The sequence below is a fragment of the Solea solea genome, chromosome 16 (assembly GCF_958295425.1).
Source record: "Solea solea chromosome 16, fSolSol10.1, whole genome shotgun sequence".
In the NCBI taxonomy this organism is placed as follows: Eukaryota; Metazoa; Chordata; class Actinopteri; order Pleuronectiformes; family Soleidae; genus Solea; species Solea solea.
The window spans coordinates 16,286,305-16,305,278 of NC_081149.1; the positions used below are offsets into that span (position 1 = coordinate 16,286,305).

The 18,974-nt window shown below is 44.1% G+C and overlaps 1 protein-coding gene across 2 annotated transcripts in view; it reads right to left on the minus strand.

Annotated features, from left to right (window-relative positions):
- Positions 1-18,633, minus strand: part of LOC131475421 (retinoic acid-induced protein 1) — a 51,795-nt gene extending 33,162 nt beyond the window's left edge. The window contains exon 1 of one of the 2 annotated variants that reach the window (XM_058653533.1): positions 18,282-18,632. The gene's annotated coding sequence lies outside the window, so the exon portion shown is untranslated. Of the gene's footprint in view, positions 1-18,281 lie in introns of both variants that reach the window. The other variant, XM_058653532.1, reaches the window with a different exon arrangement.
- Positions 18,634-18,974: the final 341 nt, after the last annotated feature.

Below are 18,974 nucleotides of genomic sequence, written 5' to 3' on the forward strand. Positions count from 1 at the left end.
TTGACCCCTTCAGTCTATTTTGAGCCGTTAAAGGTCATTTAATTTAAACTGCTCTGCTTTAGCGCTGCACTTCTGTCGCGTCTGATATTAGGCAACCTGGGAGTTGCTGAGATGACCGGAGTTGCTGCAGCCTTACTGACTTAAGACTAATAATCAAAACAAAGTCAATAGATTATCAGCAGCATTTCCCTCACAGGGACTTTGCTGTTTGACATCGAATGGGCCGTTTATGGGGCCGACATGCCCTGTCCTTCACCAACTGATGCAGACGTTCTGTCTGGATCATTGTGATTCAAAGCTTACTTCAGAGTCAACAGCGAACTTTTCTGACCTACTTCTTCAAGAGACACATTAAAAGCGCTTGCTGTAGTTCAAAGATGTGGAGTATTTTCATCTCGACGTGACTCCGACGCGCCCGTACGCACCCACCCAGAAAAACAAGCGTGTCGTACCCACACTTCGTGTGAACAGCCCCCTAAGGCCGCTGACTTCACGGGTGTAACTCAGTATAACCTGTTCAATGTTATGGTAACACATCAGCAACCGTACACTGAGGTCAGGAAATAAATCATTGGAATTTGTGATCATCATTATGATTTTGGAAGATGACCGTTTTTGTCTTTTCATCAGATCATACACACTTTGTGACCAGACTGAAGAACGACACACGGTCCACATGGAGCACAACGGCAATGTGTATAAATAAATCATCAAACCATTAGTCATATTTAAGATTCAGCACTAAAGGTATCTGAACTGAAACACAAGGAAGAAAGCTCAGTATATGAGACAACATGATTAAAAAGCGAAAGTACGAGTAAAATCTTTGTTTATAAGCAAGAAACCATGTAGCCAACTGTAAAGCGTCTTAACGTAGTAGGAGTTGATTCTGTATCAGAAAAATGTTTTAGGTCAAGGTCATGTGAGTAATGTAAATAATTTCTATGAAAACAATCCCAACACATGCATATCGTGTTGGCAAAGTTTGAAATATTTTGTGCAACATCAAAAAAAGAAGTGTGACATGAGTGACATAGATGAACAAGCACGCGTTTGGCAAAATTGATATTTTTGTATGAACGCATAATGTACCAAATGCCACTTAGGCTGGAATTAATTGTCAATGATTGTCTCAGGAAGTGCCTCCAGACCCTCATACAAACAATTATTTCCTCTTTTCCACTTGCCCCACGCAAAAATAATTGGTCTTCCAGACAGACACTCAAAGCTGCAGTTATGTGCGTGTGTGCGTGTGTGTGTGTGCGGGGCTAACATTTTGTAGCCACAGAGAAAACACGTGCACATGTTAACTTTCTAATTAACTTAAATTGACTTTATTGATTAACTTTCTAATAAATTCGAGAAGACAGAGTGCATGCGCTGTGCATGTGTGTCATTAAAGAGTGTGTCTCTGGTTTCCTGTGCGTGTGTGTGCGTGTGTGTGTGTGTGTGTGCGTGCGCGCGCGCGCATGTCCAAGCATCTGTGGCTCTATAGGATGTTCTGGAAAAAGTTAACTGGCAAAATATCTGAGTGTGTATGTACCCATCAAATTTCTGTGCGCGAATGAGTGAGTGTGTATGTGACAAAGTGATAAGCACCTGAGTTCTGAAGCAGCCTTCAGATTTCCCCTCACGTCCTCAGTGAAATCAGCCCAATCACTGCACTGTCATCTGCCTGCCACCAGAGAGAGGCCTGCACTGCATACTGACAAGCTCATTTGCCATGCAGTCTGCACATGTACACGCACACACACCCACACACACACACACATATGTCCACTTGGTCCTCCACTTTCTCCCAAAATTGAGTTCAAACAAAACCACCCCAAGGAGACATTTGTCTTTTTTTTTCTTTCTTTCTTTCTTTCTTTCTTTTTTTTAAAGGGGAGAGAAAACGTTTCCTTCTTGATTCACAACCAAATTGAAGTGTCATTGTTTATGAGAAGGATGGAGCTCGGCTGCCAGCTGAGCGTTTAACACCATCCCCGTCATCAAATAACGTATTATTGTTCAGACAAATGCCCTTGCTTTTCCGAGTTGCATTAATAATTCATCTGCCGAGGGAGACAGAGAAAGCTTTGCAATGATTTTAGACAACGGCATTGATTCCATTAATATCACCATGAGAAACTTAAAGGCCCTGGAGGCACAACACCCCCCAACACCCCCCCTCCCCCCCACTTGTGATGCATTGCATCACAAGTTTGAACACTTTTGGTTAGTGGCAGACAGCGTGTGTTTCAGTGTATCTGCTGCAGTTTTACAACATAATAAAAGTCAAATTTCACTAACAATCCTCATGTTGGAGACGGCAGATATGCTGAATATTAGGGCTGAGATTTATCACAACTTGTGTGGAGATTTGTGTTACTATTTTGATTTATTGTGATTCTATAGTATTGATGATTAAATGTCCCCCTCCTTAAATGTGAACGATACATTTCTCGAAACGATAACACAGTGACACAGTATTTGTGTGCACATGTCATCACTTATTACATTACATAACATGTGCATCTTTTCTTTTCTTTTCTTTTTTTTAAGTTAATCTAAATTTAGCTGCCCTGTCTAATAATAGAATAAATACAATCAGCCCAAGTAGAAAATAAAGTGTTTTTACCTTTGCCTACTGCTTTAAATTAACATGCTTCAAATGAAAAAAACAACATTTTTACATGGATTTACATATTCTGGAGATTTACCACTACTAACTACTACTCGCCAAATCCTAATCCTAACCTTAACCTCTACCTAACCATACAACATGTCTTCACCCTTCATTTATGGGGACTTGATTTTTGTCCCCTAAGGAAGACAAGTCTCCATACTGTGATTTAGGTCCCCACAACATGAGTTATAGCTGGACAACACACACACACATACACACACACACACATACACACACACACACACACGCATTCTGCTTTGGTCATGTGTGTTGTTATAATCCCTCTCCCTCTGTGCCACTGTCTGTCCCTGTATGTTGCTTTGGGGACATTTTTAGGTCACAAAGATGTCACCACCAATGTGTGTGTGTGCATTTGTGCGGGTGTGAGTCCCTGAGTGTGAGAGTGTCTGGGAGATTTTTGGGGGGGTCATAATGTGCAAGAAAGAGGAAAACATGTCCAATGTATTAATTCTGCATGTGCATATATGTTCTCTGTGAGTCTTTTTTTAATGCATGCCTGGTGGCAGAAGCCACACGGAGTGCAGTGCTCCTGTCAGCGCGATTACAGGGCTGCACAAACATGGTGGACGAGGGAGAGAGAGAGAGCGAGGGTGAGAGAGGGAGTGAGTGAGTGAGAGAGAGCGGGAGAGGGAGACATAGACATGGGGAGAGGGGGGAGGGATGTTTCAGGTAGTCCAGTGATGTGAGAGCGGCTGTCTTCAAAGAGTGGACACAGTATTTCTCTTTCTGTCGCTCTCTCTTTCAATCACACACACACACACACACACACACACACATTCACCTTGTCTCTCCTTCACTCTATAACCCCAAAGGAGGCAGCTGTGCATGAGAGTGTCCTGTGTGTGTGTGCCTGTCGCTGTGTTTGATAAGGGTTTCCATGACGACAACAGCATCAGCAGCCCCTGTGGGCTCATTTACATATTCAAGTGCAACAGTGTAGTTGAATTACAGCCGGAAATTGAAAGCCTCAATCAATAGAGTGGGTTGGGTGGGAGGGGGGAGAGCGATAGGAGACAAGATAGATAGATAGATAGATTAGATAGATAGATAGATAGATAGATAGATAGATAGATAGATAGATAGATAGATAGATAGATAGATAGATAGATTAGATAGATAGATAGATAGTTAGATAGATTAGATAGATAGATAGATAGATAGATAGATAGATAGATAGATAGATAGATAGATAGATAGATAGATTTGCTGATGAAGCCGTCAGATTCACAGTGACACTCTAAGCCCCTCCAACACTTTCATTACCAGACGACACACGCCTACTATACAGACATGCATATTCACAAGCACGCACACACACACACTCAAAAAACTGCAAGTCATTTACAACTGTTAGGAGATAGAACATTAGGAAAATCCAGTATTATTTTTCATTCATTCAATCACTTGAATTAGTCCAAATAAACATTGAGGAACCAAAAATATTTTTGATTTTGGCAACATTGTAGTTTCGCATCAGTGTTGATGCCTAAAAACTACCTTTAATAGAGATCTTATTGCTCTCATAAATATATCGGGTATTGCTTTTTTTTTTAAGGCCTTTATGTTACGTTAAGAAGGAAAACTCACTTTTTGTTTGACCTGCCAGTGACACCAGTAACCTTGTGTGATGGGTTGCGAGAGAATATTTACAAGCCAGACTGGTTGAGAACCACTGGCGTACTCATTGTACATCGTGAATAAATCTATTTTTAGGAAACCCTGTTGTTCTTCGCTCATGCTTTCACACATGCTCTGCAACCCGTAACTTACCTAGACATGTCCCAGAGGAGCTGTAGGTGACAACACAAATTCCCATAATATCAGCTGCACTGGACACCAAACTGACCTTATCCCGCCAGTTTCTGACGTCTATATAAAGCAAGTCAGGAGAATTCACGGTGAGTGAGTGGGTGGGACTTTTTTTGGGTGTAAAAATTCACTTTCAATGGAACTTTCCCGAAACATTTGCCTACTTCTCCTTATATTATGTTCCTAAATTATGATCCCACACGGATGGTGTCGTGGTTAGCGCTGTTGCCCATGCAGCAAAGAGATTTGCGACCCTGCACACTGAATTGACCGTGGGTGTGAATGTGGGAGTGGACGGTTGTTTGTCTCTATGTTAGCCCTGCGATGGACTGGCTAGGGTCCATCGAACCCCCGCCTTTCGCCCTATGTCGGCTGGGATTGGCACCAGCGAGCCCTGCGACCCTCATGATGGACAATAAAGCGGTAGATGATGAATGAATGATTGAATGAATGAATGTTCCCATTCAAGGAAAGCACAGCACATACGGGTGGACCCTAGTGTGATTCCCAGCTGTTACTGTCATTCGATCATCTGCAATATGCAGTAAACACTACAATACAAATTTCCCAGCATGCCTTATGTGTCAAAGCTCATTTCCTGCATACTCCTAAGCAGTAGAGGAGAACTGAGAATACATCTGACATAGACAAGCTTGGCCCGTCACAGGAATAATATACTGTGTGACCTTTTTGCCCCCCCCCCAATAAATCAAAGCTACTTTAATACCACACTGGATTCACATCAGTGTAAAAGAGAATGGAAATGGCTATTATTATCTGCATCACATGTGCAACTGTCCAGGTCTCTTCTGCTGACCGAACAGATGCACCGCGGGACTCGATAACTTTCTCAAAGGCAACCTGCTCCCTCTCTCCTCGTGAGGCCAACATCTTAGCATCAGCGTCCCACAAGGAGAGTGGACCATTTACAGTTTTATGATGATGGGTTAGTTAGGCAGATGTGTACAGAAGGAAATGGCACGACATTATGCCGTGCAGTAACTCCAACTGGAGGCAGCCACAAGAGGCTATAGCTGCACAACAATGTTCACATAAACAGATATTAGAGGATGCTGACTCTGTATATCTGGTGGTGCGCGCACACTGTGTCTATCTATGGACATCAGCTGTGTGTGCTTTCTAATGTTGTTGTTTTTTTATTTCATGCAACTGCTGTGTTCATCTGTATCTCTGTCCGAGGATGTTTACAGATGTCCACATGCAAAGAGGCGTCTGATTTTGGTGCAGTGGAATGCCGGGCTGCGGACGAGGCTGTCATCAGCAGTTGCCGTGACAATGGAGACCCAGTGGTCATGGGGACAGAGGAGTGCAACGGGAGGAGGAGGAGGAGGAGGAGGAGGTGGTGAGGTGTAAGACTGGGGGAAGGTGTAGAGTCTGAGGGAGGAATCAGTGATGGGGAAAATGGATGGAGGGGAGGGAGGGCTTTAATGGCCCACAGTTACAGCTGGCTGCAGACACCCAAGGACAGAGAGACGGAAAGAGTGAGCGACAGATAGAGAGAGAGAGAGCGAGAGAGAGAGAGAGAGGGGACGGAAGGAGCGACACCGACATGAGGGGGAGGGTGTGTTGGGGGTGGGGTAAAGATGATAAAAATAGTGGGGGAGAGGAGGCGCAACGAGGCGTCTCGTCATGAGTACAGACGAGGGATAGAGGGAGGGAAGGTCATTTTCTTGTCATGCTTTTTGCATCTGTTCGCCCACCATAAGGAAGACGCACACACACACACACACACACACATATGCACACAAAAACAAAAGCATGTGGGCTGCCGCCATGCATGTCAATGAATTCACCACGGAACAATGGTGGCTCTTCACATTAATGAACATAAACGAGGGGACAAAGATAGAGGACCGAGCGTGAAATTCTCCCCGGCTGATTGCCTTCACTTCCAAACAATGATTAGCATCTGATAAGAGGATCGTCAATTACAGCCCCAAATTTCCCTTGATGATGGATACGAAAGGTCATCACATGACATCACCTCCACCCCGGAAACGTGTGACGATGCCGACGATTCAGCGATTAAGTTTTTCCTACATTACCCATGATCCCCTCAACGTCAACACCTCAGCTGTTAACCTTGACGGTGACATTATGCTCGATGAATACATTAACAGGGAAAGTGTGAGTGTGTGTGTGTGTGCGTGTGCGAGTGTGTGGCTGCTTGAATGAGACAAGAATCATGCGTCATCCCAAAAGTGAGATTTTTTTTTTTTTTTTTTAAACAGACCCAATAATGAAGTGTAATGGGATGAGGGTAGCATGCTGAAAAGGAGGAAGACTGTTGTTAGACACGCAGATGTGAGCTAAAGATGAAAAAATGTGGAAGAGGAAAAAGGGAGGAAAGGACAAGAGAAAGAGGCAGGGAGAGGAAGGAAGGAAGGAAGGAAGGAAGGAGGGGAGGGGAGGGGGGTTTGTTATAGGACGTTGGTGGGGACATTGTGAGGAAAGAGTGCTGCTGTGAGTGAGAAATGTAGATGTGTACACCTGTGAGTGGGAAAAAAGGTGGAGGATGAGAGCATAAAAGGTTAAAGATTAGTGCTGGAAGAGAGGGAGGAACAGTGAAAGATAAAGAGAGATATGGGGTAACTCAGCAGAGGGAAGGAGGAAGGATGATGTCGAGTAGAAAGAGGCAGCTGTTGGGAAGAGGTGGAGATGGAGAGCGGGTGAGGAGAAGGATGATGTCAGCGTACAGGGATGTGCATGAATGGGAGAGTTTCTCCATTGTATTGTCGCTAGAAAGTTGCAACAAAAAGGAGAAGAATTACCGCTCCTGCAGAATGACGTCCTCTTCTCAAAGGAAACAACAATTCTTTGCACCAAACCAAGAACAATAATGTCATTTAGCTATTTCTGCTGCAGTGATGCAATGAAATGGAAGAGAGGAAAGGACAGAGCTCTAAAGTGCTGATGATTTGTTTGTTGTGTTACATAATTTGTAGCTCTGTTAATTTAAATCGAGGAATTATGCAAATGAGAACATTTACTGCAACATGTGAGACTAAAAATAAAAAGAAATGACTCTGCCCCAATAACATAGTGAGGTAATATTTTTGGCCAACAGTGGGGGACTAAGGCAGTGGCTTTGTAGGAAGCCCAAGTCCAGGTCTTTATTACATATTACAAGGAAATTAATATCTATTTATAAATACCAAACCACATCCGTGTAATATTACGGAGTGGACGGGAGGAAGTGCCATATAACGTGTGTCACATAACGTATAAGGATATTATTCATTATTTTGTGCTGTCGCTCAGCGTGGACGGTTGAATGAATGAATTAAATGAAATACGGAATGAATAAAAATAGCCAGTTTAACCCAGTTTTAATTACACAACCATATCAACTGTTACTTGGGACACCAACTCATAGCACTTCATCATAATTAGCCGCGATTTTGCCGTCGTCTTGAACGCTTTACTAGTGTGTCATATAGCGTAGACACTATATATATATATATATGTATACTGGCGGATCTTTTGTAGGTTATTTTCAACAAAGTGAAATGAACAGACATGTGGATGCTTGGGTGGCCTCGTCAAATATCAAGGCTTTTAGACACAGTGCGTTCCTCGGAGGAGGATAAATGTTTATACGGCGCTTCGCATCCACATTCCCGTCTCACACGCGCCTGACGATCAAAACATCGCTTAAACCAACTGCTGTTATAGCAACACCTGACTGCACGCATGATACAGGCGACATTATCTGTCAAAATCTACACAACTGCTGACCAGAAAAGCCAAACCGAAAGTCTTTCACATAAATAATAACTACTTACATGTTTCTGCCGGAAATAAGGTCTTGACATGACAGTAGTGCAGGAATCAGCTCTATCAGGTCTGTGACATCCCTGTTACCCACTGGTCTGACAGAAATATTCAATATAATAGTACATAGAGTATGCTACAGTAAAGCCTGTCCCACACTAGAGGACAATTGGCCCTTCCAACAATTGGAAGTTGTTGGAATGGATTATCTGGCCAAATGATCCTGTAGTGTGACTGTGAGGGGTTAACAGACATGGTTTATCGTCATTGGGTGCATCAGAGTCTTCCCGCTTTCAAATCGTGAGTATTAAACATGTTTGATATTTACGACTGAAGTCAATTGAACCAATGAGAGTGAGTTGACCGTCTCCCAAGCCCGGTGGATGGCAGAGAAAGAGGACAAACTTGTGGATTTATGGCAACAGTATGATTGCTTGTTTCTGTCCTGCAAGACGTATCACAACCGAATGGCGACGCTCTGCCTCCATGTCTGTTCACATCCTGAAGTCACGTTAAATCATGCAAGTTACTCCCAGTGCCAGTTAGTATGGTTTTTATTTGTATTATCGTGTGTGTGTGTGTGTGTGTGTGTGTGTGTGTGTGTGAAACGACATGAATAAATATGGCCACAGGAAAGCCCAGGGTTTGTTGACTGCTCTGATGTTTAAATTTGTGCCATGGCTTCTTCTGGCGAGGCTTGTGACTCACTCTCAGAGTGAAGCTAACACTCGCTAAAAGCAACACCATGTCAGCGTTAACGTTGGGGGGGAAGGGGGGGGTTTGCCCAGGTAGCTGTTAATTGTTACCAGCCTTATCTAATTCCACCACACGGATGAATACGCCGGTCGTTTTTCAAGGCGATCGGCGTGTGCAGCGGGACACAAATTGTGGCATTAGCTTCGGCTAGGCTAATGCATTGCCTGCTGCATTTGTATTTCCCAGCTAGGACAAGTGTGTAGCGTCCTGTCTGACTCATTGAGATCTCATTACAGATCACTCACACCCTTGTCACTAGCCTCCCCTGTCCACATCCATCCTTCTCTCAGAACCTCGCTTGTCTCATCCATCTCTCGCTCTCCTCACTCATTGCCCGTCTTCTGTCCTGATCTTTTTAGTATGCATTGCTAGGGAGCTTATGGCTGCAGGTAAGAGTCGCCGCTTATGCATGAATCCCTGAGTGTGTGTGTGTGTGTGTGTGTGTGTGTGTGAGAATCTGTGAACTGTTGGCACACATGTAAATCCAGGCGTGTGTGAGTGTGATGGTTGAGTGAGCTGGAACTTGAGCTTGACTTTGCCCGCGTGCACATGCATTCAGACACTAACACGAGAGCAAGTGGAAATAAATAAATAAACACACGCTTTTTCTTGTGTCTGATCTCGATACTGATATCAGTCCAATAAAAAAATTGTTTTTTTTTTTTGTTTTTCTTTACAAAATTAGTAATAAGTCCACATAGATCAGAGAATCACTGGATACATCACTCCCATTCTGGTCACATGGTATCACTGGTGCATGTCTCTCTCAATTTTCTGATCTTGACCAGTATCAGACCAGTACTGATCATATCTGTTCATCCCTACCCCACACACACACACACACACATGCAGTGCTGAATTACAGATGGCCAAGTGGTGCTTTGTGGGTGTGTACATGTGCACACACACACACACACACACACGTGTGACTGATTCCTAATCTTACTTCCTCCAAGGTGCTTCTGCTATTCAACAGCCTTCATATTTCCCTCCTCTCTTGTCTTCCGTCTTTGTGTAAAGGCTCAACACACATGGATTTATCTCCACAAAAGAGATGATAGGTATAATAAAGCAATAATGAGGCACGGAATAGCCTGGCAGCTCCATTCTCTGCATTCATTATGTTTTGCTCACCACAGTGGAAATACATGAAAGTGAGATAATTGATGATATCTAATTATAATTTAATTTCAAATTTTGGCTTGGGCTCATCCCTCGTTAGAGCCTCAGGTGACTTTGTGTTTTGCGTGTGAATAGGTGAGTGTGTGTGTGTGTGTGACTTTGGATGTATATGTATGTGTGTGTGCGTTCAGCTTGGCTTCCATGGCTACAGTGAGGGCAGTTGATCGCTATCTGAGTGAGACGTCATCAGAATCTCCCTCATGTTTTCTCTGCATGATCCGACTCTGCATGAATGAACAGCACACGTTGGGATGTGGCTGTCATTTGTGCCAGGATTGTTTTGTTTATCTTTTATTTTTTCCCCCCCCTCGCTTGATGTTTTGCTCGTTGTTTGAAAGAGTTTGGTTGAGTTAGCACAGTGTGAGTTGTTGAGTCTGAGTCCAGTTTCTGAGGTACAATTGTGTTTATGGCCCAAACCTCGACTGTTGTTAGCATTTGACGTGTGTTTGACGTCTGAGGTGAGTTTGTGTGTGGGTGCATGTGTGTGTGTATCCAAGGTGATGGGCCAGCTCTGACAATAACACTCTGATAAAAAAAAAGAAAAAAGAAAATCCTCTGCCCCCGCACTACACCCACCTCCGCAATGCTGCAACCTCTTTTCTCTGAGACACACAGAGGGAGGAGAGGACAAAAGCAAATAGGGAGAGGGAGAGAAAGATAAGAGAAGGAGAGCAAACAGAGATGGAACGGGGGATGAAAAGCAGAGAGATACAGAGCAGCGCACCGAAATAGCAATGGAGGAAGAGAAACAGGAGGAATACAAACTGAAGCGGCATCAAACAGAAAGAGCAGCTCCATTATTACACTGAATGCTGCTTGTGAGTTTGTGTACCATCCACATACCGATACACGCTGTACCCATCTCCAGCCACCACTCCTTCATCACCGCAGCAACGACCCATCAGGCCTGTGCACACTTTGAGATCACACGGAACAGAGTGGCGTTCATTCACTTCACTGACTGCCGGCCTGACTGACTGGCTCTGAGGCTGTGTGGCACTGGTTGCTATGGAAGCTAATTTACAGGCAGAGAATGCTCTCTGAGTCCGTAGCATGGAGGCAGTGAAACAAAAACATACACACGCATGCAGCTAAGCAGGCACGCACATGCAGCCTAGCAACAGCACTGAATGTGGGGGTCTGGCTAATGTACTCGGAGGGGATGCGGAAACTCCAGAAGTGTTAGACTTCATAATGAATAAATAGATGGAAATACGTATTTATAGGTGCTACGTGCAATAAATGAATTATAATGGATAAAATTAGAGCAGCGGGTCAGCCGAGGTTAAGGAAACATGTGAAGTTGTACGAGGATACTAACGAATATAATGGGGATCATCATTCCCAGCTGCTGCTCACAACAATTCCAAAAAATCAACAAATGTTTGGACAGTTATGTACGTGTAAGTGTGTGATTACAGTGTCACAAAAGGTTCTTTTGGGAAGGATTTGGCAATCATGCTCGTGCCATGTTTTGAACTGGGATTGCAGTAACCCTTTTAAACACTAAAGGGTGCTGATGAACATATTTTATCACCTTTAAATATTAATATTTTGTTTGTAAGTTTTAAGGTGACACATGAGAAGGCAATGTGTCCCCTGATGACCTCGGAATATAAATTGTGTGTACATTCATTTTATGATGGGGGATAAAATTCTGTCAGGCAGAGAGGCAGTTAACTGTGCCCTAAGTGCTCTCTCCTGGAAGTCTCCTCTATTCTCACGCACATCTGTCCTTTCCTTGATTTCTAGGAAGCACAGCTCTGTTGGGGTCATCACCTTTCTCCAAGTCGCTTTGTCTTTTTTAGGTCACAGATGTGATGTTTGTTTTATTTGTCTAAATGGTAAGGGAAGAAAATAAAAACCTCATTTACCTTCTCCTGCATTTAGATGCTTTTTAGGTTATACAACTGTAATTGTTTAAGTATTTTGGAAATGTCTGTTATTATAACCTAACAGAACACGTTCTGTAGTGTTTTCCCCACTGCCCGCCTCTCACTCTCTCTCTCTCTCTGTCTTGATCTTGACTTTTTTCTCCACCTTCTCTGTTTTTGCCTCTTTAGTCTCAGCATTATATAACTCCAGCAGCTGTTTGAGGACACGGGGGAGAAGGAAAACTTTTCAAAGTACTGTTGTTACTGCGTGATCAGAACACATGAGAGACACTCGTGACAGCTTCTAGTTCCAGTATTCGAGCGGTTGCCCTGTTCTCTCCTGTGCACTTGTTATTTCCCCCCGTTTCCCACAATGAATTCTTTCTTTCTTTTCCTTTATCAGTCTTTCTCTTCCTCTACAACTCCTCATTTTACTGCTCTCTTGTTGTTCGTCCTTTACCTAATTTGCTTTCTCTCTCTCTGGCAGACCAGCGCTATAGGCCTTTATTTGCAAGTCACTCATTTATCCGAACGCACATGCACATATACACACTTCAACAGCTGTGCCACCAAATAAAACTCAGCACAGCAATTGCACACTCACCCAAAAAACTTTAATAATAGTACTTTAATAGTAATAAGTACATATTATTCCCGAGGTAGCTCAAATCAGCGTGAGGAAAGTCACTGTAATCAGGGGTAAAATTGAAACAGTCCTTGGTGTTGCGGAGTGGAAGCACTGATTAGGCATATATATGTATATATATAAATATATATATATATATATATATAGTTTAAAAACAACAACACATAGCAGTATTGTATGTTTTTTAGGAGCAGATGTGCAATTTTAGCGATTGCTTTTCAAGTATATCCTGCAAACAAGCTGTCAAGAAGAAACTGCGTTTCACAAAGAGCCTTCAGCAACAGCTGCGTGTGCACGTGCCTTCATAGTGACACATGCTTGTCATAATGGTACGGATATGTGCAGATATCAGTTTTTAATATCAGGTACTGGCACGGCATCTACAGTGGTGGGAAGGAAGATGTGTACAAACTGAGGGGTGAGGAAGGAAGTAACGCAGGGAGAAGACAGGAAAGAGAAGAGGAAGAAGAGGAAGAGGATGAAAGACGTGAAGGACAGTTGATGAACTGCTCAGTGTTGAACAGCCGCCAGATCCTTTTAATGAGCAAAGTGCTGCACCCAACACCTTGCACATAATCTCTCTCTCTCTCTCTCTCTCTCTCTCTCTCTCTCTCTCTCACACACACACACACACAGGTTTGTGCAGCTATTCTTCTTAGGCCACAACACTGACTTCTATTCATTTGGACAGCCTGAACAAAGTGTTATCCTTAAAGCATAACCATAACCTTGTGATGCCTAAGCCTTATCTTAGCCTTATCTTAGCCTTGACGACAATTCAAATCTTAGCCCTAAATTTAAACAGCTCCTCAGAAATTAGGTTCCGGCTCATTAGGTCCAGGTTTTCATGAGGTCTCCATGAGGACTATTGGTCTTGACAAGGTCAGTGTTTATGCCAAAAAAGGTCCTAAAGAGGTAATAGACACACATACGCACACACACACACACGCACACACACGCACACCTTATTTTTGCCTTCTCCGCTCTGCAGCATCCCACCATCCAGCACTAAGTACTCCCTCCAGATCAAACAAGCAGCACACAGTAACCAGCATACAGATGAGCCGCTTCTCGTCTCGCTTCCTCTCTACCCCCCCCTCCTCTCGCTCATCTCATTTCATCTCATCACAACCTCTGTGTCTTCTCTTCCCTGCAGTAACCCCATGCTCTCTCGCGCTCTCTCTCTCTGATGTTACTCACTCATGGAGGGGGAAACATCAGTCCCCACTACAGACAAACACACTGCACTGACACTGTCCTCACCAGGCCAATGAAAACACATTACCTGGAAACTGCATTAGGTTCATGCACGCACACACACACACATACACACACATACTTGTTGGCACTTCATTTATAGTGAGGACACTCATAGACATAATGCATTCCCTAGCCCCTAACCCTAACCCTAACCATAAGTGCCTAACCCTAACCCTAACCCTAAATATGTGAGGACCCGCCAAAATGTCCATACCCCGTACGGTTTATGCGATTTTTGGTCCTCACAAAGCAACAAACACAAGAACACACACAGTTGTGCATGTGAGGAGCCACTGTGTGTGTAATCAGATCTAGGTTAGCAGCCGTGGTGCACTGTTCACTGGAACAGCATGTTCTCGCCCTCTCACACTGCACTCATACCGCTCTCCTGTGTGTGTGTGTGTGTGTGTGAGGTTGTATGATGCACATGAGGGTGAAGTTAAAGTATTTACACTGTATTTATGCACGGCGACGATAGCGGAGAAGTATTCACTTTTCGTGTCGTGTCTGCGTTTCCACCTTTGCGCACATGTGTGCGTGTTTGCATGCGGCTAAAAAACAAAAACATATTTCATAACCATAGACTTTGTATGCCACGAGCGATTGTGTTACTCTTCAGCCACTTCTGACAATATGTTATTTTCAATGGAATATTTTTACTGTTCACATTTTGGGGCAAGTACCTTAACCTGATTTGCCCTGTGATGACATGTTCAGGTTATACCCCGTCTTTTACCCTATGTCAGCTGCACCAGCAGCCTCCTGAGGAGGATAAAGCTGGAGCAGGAAAAAACAGCAAGCAATATATGTGAAAATCCATGTTTTGTCCATTCAACTTTTATCTCGCTTCATAAAAAGCGTCACCTGACTTCCTCCTTTGCACCGCTCATAATTACAACATCCACTGCAGGATCCCCAAACAACGTAACAAACCTACAAGTCATCATAAGCTGCTCACACTTATGACAAGGACAGCTTAGAATGGAATTCAATCAAATGTACTTTAAGGTCCTGGCTTCAGTAATGTGTCTCGAGACGTGTTGTGATCTTGTGCTTCACAATTTCCGCTTCAAAGCACAGAGACACTGTAGATGTACAAGATGTACGGCCAGGCCTGGTGTACTAACACGGCCATCACATCTGAGGGTCCTTTTCAGTAAGATGAGCAGGTATTATGTCACCATGTTGTGGATTCCTATAGTCACTGCGGACTTCACCAACACACATAATGAAGAAAACTGTTGCAGTCCAGATAAATAATAAAAAACAACAGAAGCGCAGAAGAGACTTGGTACTATTTATAAAAGCAGGAATTGTCTTTCGATATGAATATAAATGACATACTATGACTCATAGTTGGAGTGTCTACATTCATTAGTAGCTGAGTAAGTGTGTGTGTGTGTGTGTGTGTGTGACATTTAATGATCATACTGAGGTCCGGCTGCTCCCCACAGCCCTGCTTGTGTTCATGACACTTCTCTTTAATGAGGGACAAACATTTTTTCTCTCTTTCTCGCTCTGTCTCCTAATAACCCCCCACAGTAAATATCCATGAGCCTCTGGGGCAATTAGGTGGGCACTTGGGGCTTATAGTGCAGTGCTCGTAAACACACACACATATGTGGAGTAAATGAGACACCGAACATAAACAAATACAGACCATTGATTAAAAGTTAGAGGGAGGACTGTGAAGAGAAAGTTGACCACGTGATGCTGTCTTACAGTGACCTCGGCCTGTCCTCTTCTCTCCGTATCTGCCTTTCATATTTGCTCTTGTTTCTCAGTCTCAGTCATTTTGCCTGTTTTGTCATGTTTTTTTTTTCCCTCTTCTCCTCTCCCTGACCTTATATATTTGTTTTGGTGTTAGAGGGAGACGAAGGCAGAGGGGGAAAGAAAGCAAGAGAGGAAGAGAGAAACTCGGAGGGGAGCTTTCACCTTTCATTACACCACGGCAATGATTTGCCAATTTCAGTATGCCCTTTACTGACCATCACACACACACACACACATGCGCGCATGCGCACACACACACAGAACTGCTCTCCACACGTCTCCCAATCTCCATGATAATCAGCTTCCTTTCATTGTGTTGCATCATACAGGAAACCTGTTAGTCTGAGTGTGTGTGTGAAGGAAAAGGAGAGCAGACTTACAGTGTGTGTGTGTGTGTGTGTGTGTACCATAGACATTATATCAGAAATGATGTAGTCTGATTCGAGAATAGGACATGAACATTTTATTGGATAACCAACAGGGGGCGACTCCGTTGGGTGCATAAAGAACCCCATTTGAGTGGAAGTCTATGGGAAAACACTTGTTAATGGACTCAGTCGCTATTTTCAGATCGTCTTCAACAGAGCATGATGGCAGGGAATTACTGTAGATGATAAAGTCTATGGCACATGTGAGTGGACAAACGTGTGATTGACAGCTGGTGTCGTCCAATAGGAGTTAACTGATGGTTGCAAAACGTCAACATGTTTCAAAACAGGTGTTAAAACTCTCATGGGTGATGTCACGACCGGTTGTCTCTTGATGCGTGCCCATTTAGTCACCTCTTAGGACCGTTTCTGGTCAAAAAAAATACCGACTTTTTCAGGAACAGTAATCCTCATAGGAACCAAAGTGCAATCCTAATGGGGTAGAATGTGGTTCAACTGAGGTGAGGGTTAGACATTCACTGGTTATGGCTCAGGTTAAGGAAAAGGGTGTGTGTGTACAGTTGTGTCTTTTTTGTGTTTCTTTTTTTATTTTTTACTGTAGAATATTTTGGCTTTTACACACCTACAGTCTACTGAGGCTGATGCATTTTGTTTATATACAAATCTATATTTCACAAACAGAGGGAAAAGCACACATGCATGCACTCTCAGTGCAGCTGTTTATGTGTTGATGTCGCTGCATTGCTATAGGGGATCAGCCTCTCATCTTCCATTCATATATTCTTTCTTCCTGTCACTTCTTATCACTCTCTCTCTCTTCTGCTCTGTCCCTTCTATTTTTTAGTCTTTTGTGCACATGGAGTCTATCTTGGTCGGCTCACACACACACACTCACACATGCACACACACACACACTCAACACCACCAATCTCTCACCCCCGTTTTCCGTCCCTGACACCTCTCTGTGTTATCTCTGCCACTGCCTCCTCCTTGTTGCGCTCTCCCTATCCCTTCCTTCAACACACACACACACTGCTGTGTCTCTGTCGCTCTTGTTTTCTACTCCTCTCTCTCCCTTCACTGTTACACCTCACACTCTAAGCCTCACCACCCCCCTCTCGTTCTCTCATCCTCTCCTTCCCTCTGGTGAGCGAGGTTGTTGGTAGCATCTGTTTCAGTTAGCAGTGACACTGCAGTCTTAGTGCACTCTTTTAAAGCCACTTTTAATGGTAGTAAATAGAAAAAGGCCACCCCTAAAGTGTGTCTATGCAGCATATAAAAACTGAGCCAGTATACATCTGGGATACATGCAGCACACACCCCTGACCTGAACACATGAGGTAAAGCCGTTGAGGATGCACTCTCCTCCTCTCTCTCTCACGGCACAATATACACAACACAGTAAAACCCCCATAAACTATTAGATCCAGACAACTTAAGACAGTAGTTTTGAGTAAAATCTTAATCTGTACTCGTCTCCGTTTTCATAAGACCAGTGTTTGTGTTTTTATGTGTGTGTGTATTTCAGGTTTCTCCTGCAATGGGCAGAGTAAACAGCGTGGTATGACACACCATCCCTGTGACATAGCGTCCCGTTATAGCACTATGTAACACGTCCTGAGGCTCGGGATGCTGAACGCAGCTAGAGAGCGGAAAAAAAACAAAAAAAAACAAACCACAAGAGAAACAGAGGTTACAGCTCATGCATCCTCAGCATGTTCTCCATGTGTTTTTCAGGCAGATACAGTGTTTGTTCTCCTTCTCTCTCTCTCTCTCCCCCCCACCCCCCCAGCCTGTTGTTTGGACAGATGCTGGTGGAAAACAGTGTTAAAGCAGGTGTTTAATATAGGGAGTGTGTTTGTGTGTTAATGTTCTTCCACCAAATGAAAATAGAACGCAGTCCAATGAGGGACCCTGCTGTCCTCTATTTGGCATGCACACACACACACACAGACGCAGATGCACACACTGACAAACACAGTCACACAGTCACACGCCCCCTCTACACTGTCCCCCCCTTTGCTCTGACTTTCATCTGCACTGTGCAGCTGATCATCTCGTATTCTGCTACAGAATTAAAAACAAGTGACAGGCAAAAAGCATGGTACCTGTGTTAGGTGTAAGCCGTTCTCTCCTCGCTCCGTCGTCCCTCCAGTCCCACTCTCACACAGCTGTTGTGAGCAGAGGCGAGCTGAGCTGAGCCGAGCTGAGCCAAGCTTACAGCAGCGAGGCTCAATCCTTTTACCCTGCAATGCTGAAAATGGCACCAGTATTCCCTGATAGCGGCAATCTGCCTGCCTGCATCTCTCTCTCTCTCCCTGTCCCTCGCTCTCTCTCCCTTTCTCTCTCTAATGTTTTCTAGCTCACCACCCTCCTCTGCTTGTCTGCTGCCATGTTGAGTGCACACAGGGCGAGGGGTGGGCTGCGAGGAGGGGAGCGGGGAGGAGGAAGACGGCGGTGGTGGCGATGACGGAGAAGGGAGAAAGAGGAGGAGAGAGTGAGGGGGGACTCAGGGGGATAAGAAAGCAATTAGAAGACAGGCCCTCTTCCTTCCAGTCGGGAATGTATAATGGAATTAGCTTGGGGTGGTGGTGGTGGTGGTGGTGGTGGAGATGGGTGTTTGGGGTATGGGGGTGTTGGGGAGCCTCGTCCTGCAGCCTGTGCTCGGGAGTCTAGCAGCCTGTTCTCCAGCCATCACACGCTAATATGAGTGTGAGGAAGAGCAGATGGGGTGATGGTGTGGAGTGACTGCCTTTGCACTGAGAGAGAGGAACAGAGAGATTGTTGATGCACTGATGAGA